The 14,579-nt window shown below is 36.2% G+C and overlaps 1 protein-coding gene across 1 annotated transcript in view; it reads right to left on the minus strand.

The window, feature by feature from the left end:
- LOC139144919 (lysophospholipase D GDPD1-like) overlaps positions 1-14,579 on the minus strand; it is a 32,507-nt gene that overhangs the window by 14,033 nt on the left and 3,895 nt on the right. The window lies entirely within an intron of this gene.

The following is a 14,579-nucleotide window of genomic DNA, read 5'->3' on the forward strand; positions in this document are numbered from 1 at the left end:
TTAATTTTCCCCATAGAGTTAACACAGGAATGGCGGCCATTTTGAATTTCAAACATGCAATGTTGGGTAAGGGGTGGACCATTTGATATCCTGGGGGGGGGGGGGCTTGGAAGATTTGGGGGAAAAAAAAAGATGCCAGGTGGAGTTGCTCGGAAAAAAAAATCTGGCTTTAAGTGGCTGATGGAAAAACAATTATGGACCATTGCGACTCGGAAAAAAAAAAATCTTGGCAATTGTTCGATGCACACTGCAGCATCAATAAAAATCAAGCAGTAGCTCTGGAGTTTTATAAAGCATAAACCATTTCAAGCTTGAGGAACAATAACTGAATATGAACAATTGTACAGTATACATGACCTTCTGATTAGAGGAAGTATGCTGAAATTGAAATTGCTCACCAGTGTTTTCCAGAAATGTGTAAATCTGAATGTATGGATTTTGTCAAAATACCACAAGAAGAGAGACAGCCTGCAAACATTTTACTATTATCGTTTGCGTATAGAAAACTCATAACAATGAAAAAATGCGTAGAGACTCAATCCAATGCGTAATATTATTACGCATTGGATCGACTCTCTACACATTTTTTCATTGTTATGAGTTTTCTATATACGCATGTTTTATTCGTAAATGCGAACACTGTTATAGTGAATTATCTTTACCAATGTTTTTCTTAACAAAAGCGAATGTGTTTTGATTAGAATTGAATGAGTTTGATGGTTTTGGGGAAACTACTATGTGGTAATGAAGAATGGGAAATGGGCAATGAAATGAGCAGACAGCGGGTGATTTAAGATTAAATGTTACATCTTCACTGCAAATAAAACCATAAGTGTGTCATAAATAATACAAACAAACAAAATCATGTTTGTTTGTTTTGTTGTATGTGAGCCACGTCTAAGACACACAACAAAAGTACTGTTTCAGTCTGTAAATGTCACCTCAGATGCCACCAGAGAAAACCATTTCCACTCAAAATTTCATTTTTCGCCTTGCGAGAGGGGGGACACCCCCCTCTCGCGCTCTCCCCCCCCTCGTTCGCTACGCTCACTCGCCATCAGTCGCTTCGCTCCCTCGCAGTCCACCCGTCTACTTTCTTAAATTACCCGGCTACTTCAATGTAAGGACAAACTGACAAGTAAATGCCATAAATGTACATGAATTTACAAATATGTTTTTGTAAAGTGAATCAAAAATGTACATGTATTTACATATCTTTATTTAGTTTCTTGAATATAGTCTGTGTGCGATAGAACAGCATCTTGTTACTGGGTGTGAAAAACCAAGCAAACAAACATTGCACCGAAATTTGGTAAAAAAAAATATATCTCGAAGAAGGAAAGTGAAAAAAAAAAGTTGCCAGCATATGCCCTGTAGAAAAAAAATAATTCATGGTGAAGCACGTGGGAAAAAAAATAATGGCTCTCCACCAATCTTCCAAGCCCCCCCCAGGATATCAAATGGTCCACCCCTAATTTGTTTTGCTTGTCCCAAACTTTGCACGGTGACCCCTAGTTTTTATTGTTGATTTAGTAAGAGCATGATTGAAAGTTCCACTGATGAAACTTTGAGCAAGTCTTTTAGTCTTCAACTGCATTTAGAGCCCCCGATAACATGCTCACTCATTCTCCTTCCTTCAGCACTCTCATGAGCAGTCGTACAAAAAATAACAAAGAACAGCATATTTTAGCTCAAAATAAATATACAACCAGTAATGACGATATAATCAAAATAGACATAATGTGTGTCAACATTTTATTGCACCATCAAAAATCTTAGTATTGGATCTTGTTGATAGTTTTAATACAGGGAGGGGACAGTTTGTATCAAGTAATGTATATTGTACCGTGAATGTATCATATCTTCAATGTCTTGACAGTCAAGATATGACATTTTTGTACCGATGCATCAGTGGTAATAGACACCACTTTGCTCGTACAATAATTGAAACCACCATTTATGAAGTAGGAAGACATCATAAAACTAAATTATTTTTTCAGTATACTCGAGGCAACTTTTAAATGATGCGAACAGTCAGCCAGATGTAAGGGAAATTCTAAGAAATCGCTATAGCAATTGATAGATATTTCAGTATATTATGTCGTGATCAAGTACTGCACAACAAATGGATGCATGGAGTCAAATTTCATTCAGTTCACTTTAATCATTGATAAAAGAAATACTAGGACTTACATAATCAGGTTTGCAACCAAGTGACTATGAAGTGATTCAGATAGTTGCTGGGAAAAATTTAATACCAGACTGGCTATATCTGTAACTCAAGCTTCTTCCTTTGATATAGGATGTAATTGCAATTTGCTTTGGTGTACTAGCCAGCCCGGTACTTTTCATGAGGCGTGTACAGTGCAGAGAATGCCGCAACATTTCAAAATCATTTTCTACTAATATTTGCTTCAGGTTTAGGTGTTATTCATAGATGATGTACACATGAGATTCAATGAGTCCCATTTCAAGGAAACTGACGATCCTTTTTCACCTTTTGTGTCTCATTTGACCTTTGCCCTCCAAAGGGAGTGGAGGTATTTTATGCCTGGATACTGTGTTGGAGACATTATTTAAGGTACTACATATCTAGAAATTGAATGACCCAAATAGTTTGTCTAAATTTTCCATGAAGAAACTTTAAACCACTTCCATTTGAAATCAAGAATCAAGGGCCACAATGCAAAATTTTGTACGAGACAAAAAAATTATTCGATATTTATCGACACTTGAAATTCAAGATGGCTGCCATCCCAGTGTTAACTCTAAGGGGGAAAAATTACATTTTTTGTAGTAGACCTAAAACCCATTGTAAAAGTTTGAGTATGGTTATCTGCTTCCATGCAGGCATATTCTGCAATTCAGAACGGGTCACTGTGAAATGAAAACAAAAGGGGACAGAGATTTCCCTCAAGGAAATATATAATAAAGCCCAAATTTTGAAGATTAAACACAAAGAGACATTATTGCAATATATATCACATTTCAATTACATGTTCATATTTATCAGATCATGTCAGTTCAGTATTTCCAATCATACGCACATATGTATTCTTGATAAGAAATCTCTAAACGATTCTTTGCATTAAGGATAACTGTATCTCACTATAGGAATAGTCAGGCAGCAATAAAATTACTGATGAAATTTCACATAAACAGACATTATCAGCACTCTTTTTCAGTTCAAACATTTTTAAAAGCACAAAGTCACAAGTTTGCCTGATACAAATTAAATTGCTTCTACAAATTATTTTCTGCACTTTAATCTTGGTACAATTTATCACCAGCTGAAGCTCCAATGCAAATCCTTCATTAATGCCAATTCTCTTTCTGGTCACCACATGATCTGTCTCTTTAAGTCCTATCATTTTACATAGACTATTTTTATGAGAATTTCCAATAATCTCTACAATTTCCCAGCCTTAGGCAAATTTCTATGAATTATGAAATCTCTCTTAAGGTATTAATCAATTTCATATGGTTATAGGTTAACGGCCAACATGCAATGAACAGTCGCTGTAAATTCTCACAATTCAAAATGAAAACAGGTCATTTCAAGTGCCCTTCATAAGTAACAACCAAGACCTTAAAATTCCAAGATTTTGGTGTTATGTAGGATTTAAATATTTTGCTGCAAGAAAAACGTGCATTTTTGATTTCAAAGGATTACAAATGGTTAAGTGGTAGCGATCTCAGTGAATATAGTTGGCTGTTGTAGACATTTAACCAAACTGGTAGTTTATACTGAAAAGGTCGAGTTAAGGTCATACAGGAGCCAAATTACGATAACTTCCTAATTTCGTGTCTGCAAACGGGGTCAAAGACTTTCTTTGGTCAAATTGGAACACAAACGAGAAAAAGTGAGTTTCTGATTTCCCTCATTACAGCACACAAGTCACTTGATTGACAATGATGTTCAATAACTACTGGTTGCTATGGTTACTATTACGAAATGAACAAAGAGGGCCCCCAATTATGTACATTTGTATTTCCTTTTTCATTTAAAACACTTGTTCTGATAAGTTTAAAGCGTTTTCAAAATGTGTTACATTTTAGTTTATATCAAACACCACCTCCCCGAGCTTAAAGCGCAGGGTCGTCGCGCTGCGCTGTGCGTGATTTTTTTGTTGATAAACATAAATTTTTGTAAACATAAGTCTTCTCAACTTCAATAGGAGTGAGATGGGAGCAGTCCCCCACTTTGTTAAGGCCTTTGTAAGACTCAACATCATGCAATAGTAAAATATTAAGATCGGAAACGAACTTCAGTGGTGTATTTCTATCTATAAACTCGTGTAGAGCTACGAACATTGGGACACTACACTCAGCACATTATGTCGCTGAGTTTACTGTACGAAGACACAGTGAACAAAAAGTTTGATCGCGCGCGATCACGCTGGTGTTTACACAATGCTATGTACAGTACAGTGAAAATACATAACTAAAATGATCAACATTGCCTATATATGTAGACCAGCAACAAGCACAATGCCTAACACAAAAATTACACTCAAGACCATGATCGGCAAGCCAGCAGCAGGATGTGTTGGGAGACGGTCACCGCGTTGACGTACACGGATATAGAGAATCCGGTCCCACAACGTACCGGCCGGCCCGCGACGACTTGGCCCACAACCAACTGTTGATCACCATGTCTTACTTCTCCTAGTATTACGTGGTAAGAAATAGTAAAATGACAGGAAACAATAGACAAAACGAGCGGGTTTTCGCGGCATTTGGCAGGAAAATTGCACGGCTACACCGTGCATAGACGTATCGAGAGATCCTGTGCCCCGGTCCTGTGCACGGTCATGGCAGTGATCCAACCGCTAGCTGGTGTAGGCCTACCGGTGCTGGGCAAACTTCGTTGTTGTACCTCCTGATTGCCGGGTAGGTCTGAATCCTCTTTCAAGTGAGATAACCCCCACATAACAAGAAGACCTATGAAAGGTCCTTCGCTTGACTTGATACCTGTACTCGGAATTCTCGTTTGCACCCCAAAACGGGGTAAACTTTGTAGTTGAGTTGGATTCTCCACAGCCGAGTGTAGCGCGCCATATACCCGGTTTGACACGGACGTTCATACAGACCACGGAACGGAACAGATGCAGAGATGCTTCTTGCTGCAGCGGGCATTGCTCTGCGAGCTGTAGATTTCTGTAGTTTGGGTTGTTGTCTTTGTACAACTTGTTGTACTCCTGTCGGGCCTCTTGAAATGAAAGCTCTCGTCCTTGCTAGCGATGTCGAAACTAGAGCCCGGTCGTTGATAGTCTGTTGGCGTATACATGCGTACTGCGTACGTCTAGCTCTATGGCTCGAGCGATAACAGTAGCCGAGCCCCATTCAACTGATTCAAGAAAATCATGAGCAAATGTGATCTCAATCCAGCGTGCAATTATTGTTCAATATTCAGCAGATATTTAACTTAGATTAATTGACCTTTTATTGCGTGTACATTTGTTAGTTGGTATGCTTGTGACAGATCAGCCGCCATTTTAACAAGCGGCAATATCGCAAACATTACAATCAACCCGTAACATGTGCGGCGTTCTTGGATTTGTTTACAACAGAGGGGGACCCCCTCAGGAGGATGCGCAGCGCGACGACCACTGCGCTTTTCATTGGCAAGCACTTTGAAATATTGTCGAGGTCCAATTTTCACAGATTTTTTTTTTTTCGAGTGTCAAATGATCTTGAATTTTTTCAAAAACAAACAGGCAGGTGAAAATCATTAAGCTATACTTGTAAGACAAAAATCCTACCATATTACTAATACAGGAGTTTATTCAAATATTAACAAAATTTGCATATTTTACCATTCAGAAATTTGGCATTGCTAATATTATCAGTGCAGTGAAAAATTATGATATTTACATATACATGAGCATAACTTTTTGTGATGTATGGGAAATACAAAATTGAGAATAATTTAGAAAATTTCAATTTACATACTTTACTGTTTGAGTTAGAGACAGCTATTAGCCATACCGCCAAAATGAGAAATATTTGTCTGTCTGTGGCGTGCCTCCTGTTTGGTTGGGAACTTTCTTCTGTTTTTTAATGTTCACTGTGACCTGAAGAAAGGGGCGAAACTTGCTATATTCACATGTTATTTTTGAATCTGTTTCAGGAAATACAGAAATATTTCCAATTTGCCTCATGAACTAGTACAGTGATCGATAATCCAAAATTACTATATGTGGTACATGTTTTCTAATCTAAGCTCAAAGAGCAATTTGACTGGTTTCTACACATTTGGATTACGAGATTTGGCTCGGCATGTGACATCTTATCAAAATTAGCAAAGTTAAAAATTAAATAAAATCTTGATAAGACATTATCAGGAATTTCATTATCAGTTCACAGTATGGTCTAGCTAATGGATGATATTGAAGTGACTCAATCAGTGCAATATTACTGTCTGAAGGGTGGTCATTGTTTCTTAATTTACATGATACCCGAGGAAAATTTGCCGTATATTAATTCAATTCAATTCAATTCAATAGAACTTTATTTATCCCAAACACGGGCAATTAAAAAGCATGGCTCAAATACAACATCAAAAATATATAATACAAATTTACAAAACGGTAGGAGACGCAGGACTATACAAAAAACAGTTTAGGAATCATTTAAAAGCCGCACAGCGGTTGGAATGAATGACAACTTGCGCCGGTTTGACCTGCAAGCCGGGTATCTAAAACGCCGACCAGAGGGAAGTGTGTCGAACTCTGCTGATAAAATGTGATCACTAGACAAAAGAATTGAGCGGGCTTTCCTGAGTACTTGCTGATTATAAAACGTAGAAAGACTTCTCTGGGGTATACCAATTAGTTTTGAGCTAAGTGAAACAATTCTATCAAGTGAAGTTTTGTTTTTAACAGACAGATTTTGATACCAACAAATGAATGAAAATGAGATAACGCTTTCAATGTAAGATTTATAAAAAAGAGATAAAATTTGTCTATCAACCATGAATGAACGCAGTTTCCTTAAAAAGTACAATCTTTGCTGCCCCTTCTTCAGTATAGCATCGGTGTTATGATCCCATTTCAATGTTGTCAAATATTGAACCAAGGTATGTATACTTCGAAACAATCTCGACTTCTTGATCGTGAACAATGGACGTAGGAGGGTTGCGTTCTTGCCTCCTAAAATCAATTATCATTTCCTTAGTTTTCTTAACATTTAAGTTTAGATACGAATTATCACACCACTCAACAAACTCACTAAGAGCGGGACCATGATGACATTCTGATCCCTGTAGAAGTGTAAGCAGAGCACTATCGTCAGCAAACTTAACAAGATGGCTACCTTCATGTGTACTTCTACAATCGTCAGTATAAAGGATGTACAACAGAGGAGACAGAACGCAACCCTGAGGAGAACCTGTATTTGTTTGAATGATACTTGACAAAATACCATTGACAAACACCCTTTGTGATCTATTTGTAAGAAAGTCAATAATCCAAAGTACAAGTTGATTGCTAAAATTAAATTTTAAGAGTTTTAAGAGTTTTATATAAATATTTAATACTGCTTCCTTCAAAGTTGTTTCTTGTATAGGTTGCAGCTTGAAATGAAATTATAGAAAAACGCCACAGAATTAAAATTAAAATAATGGCACAAGTTTTCTGGGTTCAAAGAGTGCAATGAGTAGTCTGCCATTGACCAGACCACTGGGGTTTAACATGCGTGTGTCATAACTTAACGGAATTGGATTGTTTTAAGATAATACATGCCTCGAAAGTGAAAGACTTACAATTTTGCTCAAATTTCCTTAAGAAACTTTCCACCATTTTCTTTCAAAATGAGAAAAAACAGGGGTCACTGTACAAATTTACGTACAAGAGAAATAAACTTACTTCATTAATTACCTTTACTGATATTTGAAATTCAAAATGGCCGCCATCCTCGAATTAACTCTATGCACGGTCCCTCTAGAGGGACCATGCTCAATGGAGAAAAATACATTTCAGTTTTCATAGGAATAAGATGGTGGAAATTTTAGTTATTCAAAGAGCTTCAAAATGGGATTGCCCACAAAAGTGATAAATCAGAGACGTATTGTGAAAATTTGAGAGTTCAAATATCTGACAGACAAGGGGCAACTGCTATGTTGAACTAGATGATATTTTCATTACTTTTGTTCTGTGAAGTACATTTTCTTCTCATTCTCTTCACTAGAGTACATTGAAAAACAAAATATTAGCCTTGCCGACAGAACACACTATGTACAGTATGTACAATATCATAGACAGTAGAAGGGAGACAAAATTAAGCAATTTTGTCATACTTGTAAAAATGAATTCTAAACTACACTACATTTTCAGTTTTTGGCAAAAACGCATCTGTACGTTTACACAACCAGTCTGTTTAGAAAAGTTGAACACTTCAGGCATTGCGATATACATTTAGTGAAAGAACAGTGAAGAGATGAATTTTAAGAACAGAACAAAAAGATTGGACAATGCATCTTAAGTCCAATAGTCCTGTACAGAAATTAGGATATGGCTGGAAAATTTGGAAATCCTGTGTTTGATTAACCCCGTTTCTAGATGTACTCTAACTGGAATATCTCATCCAGAAGTTGGTTCATCCAACAGTTTTGTATTTATACCAAAATGAAAATGTGCTATCTACATTTCACATTTATTTTCATACAAGATGCAGGACACTACTTTTCACAATAAATGGGATACTTTGTGCTTGAGTGCAAAATTTGCCACCAAAATAGCACTTTACCAGCCTCGGCATAAAGCTCTGAACTTAACACCTTTGTAATCAATAAAAAGCGGAGATATTGAATTTGTATTCACTCTCATATTGATCTTCTTAAAAAGGTACTTGATTACCTAATGCCTTTCACAAATGTGCCATTACTTTTTTCAATTACAATAGAGTGTCACTGGACTCTAGTCTTTGTCTCATGTCACTTTATAGCCACTCATGACTATGTTCTTTCTGGAAATACTGTAACGACAGATAATTTCAGCTTAAGTTCAGCAAGGATACATTCAAGTTGGTATTATTACGCAATTTGGCTGCAAAATAAATGAGTTTAATTTACTCTGACTGATGCAAAGCTAACCCTCTGATGTCATATAAAATATGGTAAAATTTTCCACCACTTTTCTATCGCACTCTGCAAGATGGCAATTTAACCCTTTGAGCACCAAAGTTAATTTTTGTCACCTTTATAAAATGTACCCTGGTCAGTTTTATCAGATTTTTGCAAAAATTTGGATGAAAAATTTAGCTAATTAAACATGATGTCGATTTGGTCCAAAATTATAAAAATTCATTAAAATTGATAAAATGTTGCACTAAAATTTTGGAGGGAAAAAATTACAGCGCCCAAAGTGTTTAAATAAGATCAGTCTTGCAAAAGAAACACTGATCAAAGATCACTAAATAGTCTAGTACATCGCAGGTCAGAGATCAGCATTTATCAAAACAAATAAGACCGCAATCTTTTATGCAATATTTTCTTCCATGAAGGTCAAACATCACTTCAGTTGCAACAAGCTGCTTTAAAGAATGTGAAGCATGAAACCTATTGGTTATCTCCCATTCGGATTTGACCTTCAGCTTGGCAACAACTGAAGGTCATCTGAAAACACAAGTTTTATGAACTGCATGTCTTCCCAAATGAAGGCAATGTAAAGCTGACATTGAAACAAGATGAGAACCCTAATTTTTATGAAATAATGACGATTCATGTTGGCTAGATCAACACACATTTTTGTGCCAATATATATGTGCACTTGTGTATGAGTTTTTACGTGTACACGATGAACAAGCAATACATGTCTATATGTGTTTGTAAGCCATCTTCGGGTATTAAAGCTATATAAATAATTATAATCTAATAATCATCTTTTCCTGAAACAAGTGATTTGACTGTGAAATCAGAGACAGTGGGAGCTTTTTGACCATCACTGTTTCTCAGAAATTGTGACTAGAAAGGAAAACATAATAATTTGACCCATCGCAATCAAGTGCTGTAACCCTAACTGAGGCCATATACTGTCTTCCATTGCAAATGCTATGCATTTACTGATAGCTGCAATGGAATTATCAATGATGTACCGGTAGGCATGAAATAAAACACTGCCCTGCTAAAAAAAGGACGATTCAAGGGATTGAAAATTTCACATACAAAGATCAGTTCTTCATCATATTAAGCTGGATTATTTGCTCATTTGACAATATCAACCAGACTATGTATAGATTATGTAGATTAACGGGATGCATGACTTGCTGTATTGTCAGGATAATCATGTATTCCTACGGAAAATTTAGAAAAAAAATATTCTAAATCAGTATGTACACATAATGTACCGGTATGTGTACATGTTCATTTGTGTGTGTGTGTGTGTGTGTGTGTATATACATATTTATATATATATATATATATATATATATATATATATATATATATATATATATATATATATATATATATATATATATATATATATATATATATATATATATATATATATATATATATATATATCTTTCAGCATATATAATGTTGCCTTTTTGAAGATGGAATGATACAACTTATATACTGTAGAATGAATTCTAGGATCATGCTACAGGGCTTCAGCAAAGTCATGGAAACAAAAAAATGTAGGTTTTATGGAAACTTAACGATACAAACATCTACAGTGGTTTTTTATGTGCATAAAGTGTAAAAATATGAAAATGTTTCACCCTTTGAAAAGAAAGTTTTGTATTAGCCTTGTGTTTCCAACAAAGGTATGGTTTGGAACTAAGAGACGGGGGCAGTGGGCAGACTAGGTCAGGAGGCAAACACTTCACTGAGGATCACACTGGCTAGAAAGTCCTTACAGACACAGTGCCAGAAATGGCCTGCAACTCCCATCTTACACTGAAACCTGCATATGGTGCCCAGAGCTCTATGGACGTCACTAATTGAAATCTACTTTGAAGCATGATACAATCCATCTCTGCTCTAGAGGCCAACTGATCCATTATACGGTTCACAAACATCTGCTTATCTCAAAGATTTGCCCTGACATAAACTTTTCAGAATCCAGAGCTTTTATTCTCCATGTCCTAAATGAGCCATGACTTACAATTTGTCTGTACATCGGAGAAGACCCTGTCATGTTGATACAATTATTACATTATTTTCATAGCTTATAATAATTGAATAATTATTGTTGCTGTTATAGCTGCTTGTCTTTCAACATGCTGGTGAAACATACACATTAAAGGCCCAGTAGCTGTACCTTTTGATGACTTTTTCACTATTTTTATTTTTGATGTCAACTACAGTTTTTGTTCTACTCTCTACACGCAGCAATAACATTTGGCTTGTCAAGTTAAGGTATACGCAAGTGTAGTTTTACTAAGTTTTAATGTTAGTGAATTTGGGCCAGGCTAGAATTTAAATGTAAACAATTACAGTGCATTCTACACACAGAAATGTTACGCTGACAGGCTCGGGTTTTTCAACAGGTTTTTAAAAGTAGAACAAGAACTTGCAGTTGATATAAAAAGCAAAACACTAGTGAAAAATAACTGCTACACGTGGCCCTTTATGATCAATGTTTGCCATACTTTTAATTATAAATTACACACTGCAGCCAATGGAATCCAGGCTCAGTCTCCATTTCCTCGAAAACAATTCAGAGATTTTCTCATGGTCATTGTATAGCCTACATGCATATTACTATCAAGGTGCATGGTGCATCAGTAGTAGTGCACTTCAAGGCAATGATGGCCTAGCGTTAGGTCTATGATCCGTGGCATATAATAGCATGACACAATGAGGCTTCAAGCAGCTTTTGAGGTTTCTTCGTGTTATAATGTTACAACTGTCATTGATGAAACCTGTCCTCAGGTTTTCAGGAGATTCAGCATGAATGCACATGCTATCATTTGGCAGTGCGCTGAGTCCGGCTGAGTATTCTGACAAGGATGAGCAATCCAATATTTGCTATAACGTTTATCCTGCCAGGCAGGCCTGTCAATTCAACATCTGCCAAGTCAGCAAAAACAGCAGCATTGAGCCACAAACCTACACTCATTTTCACTGAGAAAACAAGAAACAAAATCCGATCAAATCTGAAAGCAGACAGTGGAAAGTACAGTGACTGTCCCCTGAACAAAAGTTTTCCATGAAAGATTCAGGATGCAGCCGGCTAACCTAAGCTTAGCTGTTTCTAAAGTAGATAATTACAGCCCAAACAGGAAGTGTGCACATGAGGGCAGGTAACCCAGTCATCCAGCGTCCAGAGAGCAAATGGTCTCCCGTCTTGACAGCAAAATACTCCCTTTTGAGTGCTATAATTTTTGTATTACATGACATAGTCCCTTTTTGGGGCTTAGCTATAATATTTTATTACATGATAGTCCCTTTATAGAATAATTATGTTTTTACTACATGCCTCTTCTAAATTTTTGAGTTATGTTGGATTTCAATGATAGACAATATTCCATAAAAATAATACGATGTTCATCAATGAACGGCACATGAGAATACATTTGAGTCACTGTTATGTGGATTATAAAAGTGTGAAGTAAGGTATATATCAATGTATATACAGCCATCTATTTGATAAATTCAAATATAAAAATCACAATTCATTCTGTCATTATTTCACACATACAAGTGTGTGGGTGTACTGCGTACTCTACACTTCAGACTTTGTACATGGGAGGTTGAAAATGTTTATTGTGTAAAATAATACCACATTAACAAACAAATTTGAAAATTTCATGTGTAACGAAATACTGTTGAAAAAAAACTATACCTTAAAAGTTCTGTATGTTACTTGCAGTTGAACTCCCAGGACTGCAGTACAGCTGCTTCTGTCAATTTGGTAATCTTTGTTACGAAACACTGCACCACAGTGCTAGATCAGATATGTGTTTTAATCTAGATTTTCCTAGATGCAGTAGTATTTTTCACATTGTGTAAACCAGAAAACGTCTGCAGGCTCTACTGGTGATGCATAACATCAACAGCCGGGAGTTTCAACCAGACCAGTTCAATCAGCTCAAAACATTCTGGATGAAAAATGTTGGCTGATTGGGATCACTGTATACTTTGCCGATTCAACCGTGAAATTCAGTCAATTATTCACAATGGATTGTTTAGTATACACAGAGAGCATAAATATCTGGTTTTGCTTCATAAAAATAGAGTAGTCAAACTAGATTTATCAAATTTCTAAAACAATAAATAACCATTTGGCTCTCAAAATTTGTCTAAATTTTTACTTTTTGTATTTCGTTTAACCTTGCTGATTTATTCTCTTATCCAAACTTAAAATCAATTTTCAGTTATGCTGCCAAAACATTTTCCTTCTTTGTCAGTATATCTCAATTATATATATCATTGGCAGTTTGCCAATTGGTATTAATAAACTCACATCAATTTCATGGCACCTTCACCAATGTGTAATTGGATCATATTTTACTTCAGCAAAATATACAGGTGCTCAGATTTCATTCCACACGATTTATTTAAACCGTCAAAAACTACAAGTTTTAAACCTGAATAAGCATATACATATATATATATATATATATATATAATATATATATATATATATATATAATATATATATATATATATATATAATATATATTATTGATTATGTAAGGACTGGTACATGTAAACTAAGCCAATCGATACTAATCATTTCATGTGCCGGGCATTGTTATATTTACATAGAATCATTAAAAGGGTTCATTCAATTACAATTATGACAACTTTGACCATTTTAGAACAGAAATTGCCAAACAAAGAACTTTAGACCATGAGCAATAAATGTTTTACAATTAGCATACAAAGGGAACTCTCTTTAGATCATAAATATGAAACTTTGTTGGTTTGACACATGACCCCTTTGCGTGCTGCAGGTAAAGACATAGACAACAATGTTTTTATGCAATGTTTAGTTTTGTTCTTGCTATACCGCACTTTCTGAAGTGTGTTGTTATGCAATAAAGTGATTAAAGTTAAAGTTCTGAGCCACCTATGGGACTTGTTTGTTCACATATGCATTCGCCGCACGCGTACAGCTGAGTAAGCATCAAATTACAGCTTCCGGTATCATTTTTATCGCCCTATTTACAAGATTTACGAGTAATTCATATCAAAATTAGGTGCTACTGGGTGCCAAGTGCAGTGGGTCATTTCCGGACTTGGCATGTAATATACCAATACCAACACAATGTATCTTCACGCGGCGGCAACAAGGGTATACATACGTATATATGTGACGCAATCCTACTGTTTTTCAAACAAGAATAATGCGCCAGTCAATGTAAACCCCCACCCCCCCCCCACCTCGGGCGATACGGGAAAATGTGGGGGAATAGACCGTGTGTGCCATGAAACTGTGCCCGAGGGGGGTGGGGCAATTGCCTCGTTTTGATCCCCTATTCCTTTTGACGGACAGGCCCAGAATATGTTCGTAAATAACTACGCATGCGCACGTATGCAGGGCCTGAAAATTACCCGAGATCCCGAACAGTACTAATTACCCCTAAAAAGTCTGCAGACCAATACAAAAAAGGAGCCAAATTAT

The sequence above is a fragment of the Ptychodera flava genome, chromosome 12 (genome assembly GCF_041260155.1).
Source record: "Ptychodera flava strain L36383 chromosome 12, AS_Pfla_20210202, whole genome shotgun sequence".
Classification (NCBI taxonomy): Eukaryota; Metazoa; Hemichordata; class Enteropneusta; family Ptychoderidae; genus Ptychodera; species Ptychodera flava.